Source organism: Gracilinanus agilis, chromosome 6 (genome assembly GCF_016433145.1).
Source record: "Gracilinanus agilis isolate LMUSP501 chromosome 6, AgileGrace, whole genome shotgun sequence".
NCBI lineage: Eukaryota > Metazoa > Chordata > Mammalia > Didelphimorphia > Didelphidae > Gracilinanus > Gracilinanus agilis.
In genome coordinates, this window is record NC_058135.1 from 235,571,799 (window position 1) to 235,575,879 (window position 4,081).

Sequence of the window (4,081 nt, forward strand, 5' to 3'; positions counted from 1 at the left end):
GAAAGGAAGGAAGGAAGGAAGGAAGGAAGGAAGGAAGGAAGGAAGGAAGGAAGGAAGGAAGGAAGGAAGGAAGGAAGGAAGGAAGGAAGGAAGAAAATATTTCTCTTTACTTGGGGAATTGCTTAATTTTGTTTGTTGGATTCTGTGTTGTTTGTAAATCAACAGTCCTCAATGAAAAATAGGTTTCCTCACTCTGAAATGCAACATTAACTGCTTTGGGCTGTGTGGCCCCTAGTAATATTTGTGAGTGAAGGTCTATAAAAAGAATTCTCTTCTAGGATCAAAGGAAATTGGCACACATGCTTGATTTACATGGTGGCATCTGAGATCCAAATGATAAAGAAGAGTTGACTGAGACACCTGTAGTTTATATTTTAAATTTATTCATTACTGCTTTACCCACTCTGTCTCCCATGAAAGTATATCCTCCAGTAGTGCAAATATTTCTCCTTTAGCCACCTCTAGGTTCAAAAGGAATTAAAGCTATCTAAGTCATAAGCTTGGTATATTTTTGAAATTTAACAACTAGTTAAAGCCTTAAATCAATACCTGATTGTTAATCTGAGATTTCCCAGAATTTGGGGTTAAACCCAAGCCTTGACCCTTGAACAATAAACAGCAATACAAACTCTTTCCAAGTTGTGATGTTCCCCTCTCAGACAAGCAGGAGTTTCTTCTGCTCTGCCTATCCCAACAGACCTGCAGGATCACAGCCCCAGTGGGGGCTGCCTACCGTTGACACTGAACTTGTGGTTAATTGTGGAGTCCTGCCACAAAACCACCTCACTACCACAAGCTGGATTCTTGCCCAGAGGAATGACAGACTGCCAGTCCAGGCAGGCTATGGGAGGCAGCAGGAGCAAACTGCCTTCCCAATTTGCTCACCCTAAACAGAAGTCACTTCCAGGTTCAGGGTGGAGCCCGAAATGGGTCAGTCTATCAGAAAGAAAAAATTAATGTTTTCTCCTCCCCCAGCCCAGCTAGAATTATATTAATTTTACTTACCAGGAAAAATGGAACAGAATTCGTTTAATCAATTATACAAGTATTTCTTAAATATATGCTGTATGCATAAGATTTCTTTTTTAACCAACAGTAAAAGTTCTTAAAGAAAATGAATAATATTTCATTTTCAAAGACCAGGAATCTCTAAGCTATTTGGGTGCCTTTTCCCTGCCTTCTCCTCCAGGTTGATTCTTGTCCATATCTGCTTTACATATTCTATAAAGGACCCACTAAACACACTGGAAGCTGTCCTAAAAATAAGCAATAAACATTAGCAATGTAATTATTTACCAAGATATGCTAGTATATACTGAGTGAACTATTTACATATGAGAGGCACCAGAGTGTAGTGGAAAGAAGGGCAGGAGTCAAGAGATCTGGGCTCTAGTCCCAGCTCTGTCTCTAATTCATTCCCTCACCTGGAGCAAGTTATTTCCCCCTTCCATTCATTTCCTCATCAGCAAAACATGAAGGTCCTACATGATTGTCCCTAACATCGTGCCTGCCAGTTGTGTCATCCTATGATTTTTTAATATAGCCATAGACGAGCATTATCTAAAATATTATTATACTCGGATCTAGACTTCCAACCAAGCCTGTGACCGTGTGTGCATGCTGCTAGTATGCCAAGGGATGCACTCCTGATTTATGAGTTTGCACCAAAGCTTCTTGGGAGAGAAACGGGTATGGTTTCAGAGACTCTTTGAGAGGGGTGCAGAGAAGGACACGCTGCAGACATGCAGGGAAACCATTCCTTCATCATATCCCTGGCTTCCCACTTGCCTCCCTAGAGTCGAATGGATCTTCCTGGGTGAGACTGGGCCCTTTTCTCTTGGTCTGAGCTGAGATATAAGAGTTTCAGAACATTGTCTCTAGACCATATTCAGGGAAACCAGAGCAGGGATTTGTACAATTACTCAGTGAATGTGAAAACATCTGTCAGATGATTCAGATAAAAGCAAAAGGATTGGATGGCCGTCCCCCACTAAATAACCTGAATTAGCTGCCGTTTACCAGCACTATGATTGGGCCACTCTCAGGCACAGCTCTTTAGCAGGGTTTGGCACTTTGGTAACCAAATTCATGTAGGTGTAAAGTAGGGGTGGATGGGGGGATGAGAGGCACCACTACATCAATGAAATATTTTAATTGTGCATATTTGGACTCTATAATAAAGTTTAAAGTGATGACTGACACCCACTCTTTAGTGAACAGATTCCGGCTCCCCAATGGGCCTCTTTTGGCCAGGAACCCTCAGTGATATGGTTAAATTCTCCTCTTGAGATTATGACTTTCTGCAGGTGAAACATTTCACCTGGGACCTTCTCTTACCCTCTCCAATGTTATCCTGACCAGAAGCCTACTTTCTTCTTTAAACAAATACCAGCCAACCAGGAAACCCTGAGGTTTTATTGTGCCATAAAACAGGCCAGACATTTCCAAGCCTTCATAGGAATGAACCTGACTAAACTTTTCCTAAAAATAGTTTCAAAATAAACTCTGGGTTCCTAGTTTCCCTAACAATCCAAATTCCTTCATTCAAATCAACTTCCCTCTTCAATTCCCTGCTTTTTTCAGTCATACCCTTCTGGAAATACAAATACATTTCTATCTCAGGTCCCCATTTTCCTCATGAAAAACCGAATGTAGATCCCACATCCCTACGATTATTCTAATGGGTCCAAGAGCTGAAACACTGTTGGAGCTCTGCGAAGGAAAATTAGCCCTGTTCTCTGGAGATTCTCACCCATGCCCAATCAACGATGGCCCAGAGATAACTTCCTTCTGCCCTCAAGCTGGCAAAGAGCATAGCGTGTGGAGGGAGCCTTTCTGAAAAGAGCTGGCTGCCCCTTCACCCCTTTCTTTCCTAACTTCCAAAGCCATGATATTTTCTCTCTTCCCAGAGCCATCAAAGAAAGAGAAGGCTGCAATTTCACATCATCTTTCCCCTCCTGTCTCTAGATGAACCCACAGTTCGTTTGGATGGTTTTTCCGGCTAGAAGCTACAAGGAAACAGTGAGGGGTAAAAATAACTGCCATGAGGAAGTTACCAAGTTACAAACGTCTTAGAAACCTCATAGTAACAGTTATCCTCGGTTGTCATTAGATGGCAAGGAGTTAGGTCAGATCTTTCTTAGCTCCAGTCCTCACCCCTCTACCAACGTCTCATTTTTGTTTTGGATAAGAGTCCTGTCCAATCAATAGAGCTCTCTTCTGTTCCCAGGGTGAGTGCTACTGATCAAAGCCTCAGCTAGTTCTTCTGGGGTGCAGGACAAAATGGGGGGGGAGGGAACAGTTTGCATACTCGTGCTTGTGTGTGTCTGTGTCCATATAGGTGACCTTGTGTGTGTATGTGTGAATATGTGCTGTGCATGTGTGTGTATTGTGCTCGTGTACATGTATGTGAATGCGTGCATTTATGTGTATGGGTATGAATGTGTGCATATGTGTATACTGAAAACAATTTGTTTAGGGGAGTCATATTGGAATAGGGGGACTCATCCTCCGAAAAGTTCAGATCTTGACCCTGCAGTATAGCCGATTATCCCTTAACCCCCTCACTGTTGGGAGATGGAGGTAGGAAATGGGTGCAGGGATGGCCCCAGGAGAGGAGTATAATAGCAACTGAATACCCAGAACTAGAAAAGGGGCAAGAAACAATCTTCACTCACATAGACCTAAGGTTTACTACTTTATTTAGTGGATTTATGTGTCCCATTTAGTAACCTGATATTTGGGCTCATTTATCCCAGAACAGATGGTTATGTTGTGGCATGATGGGTCATGGTATGTGACTGGCAGGCTGGAGGACAGCTGTGGGACTAATGTGTGCCCTCTAGATTTTAGTGCCCTGAGGCAAAGCCCTAGTCACCCTGCCCTGGTTATAGCTCTCTTCCTTACCCCACTTCCTACATCCTCCACAAACACACCAAATAGTCTCTAGCATTATGCTCCACAAGAGGCAGCGGTGATGAGATGAAATTCAGTGCTTGATCATAAATAGCTGACTTCTTAGGACCTAGCCAGATCTCATTTATAGCCCAGTTGGATATTCAAGACTTTTAATCTCCATGTC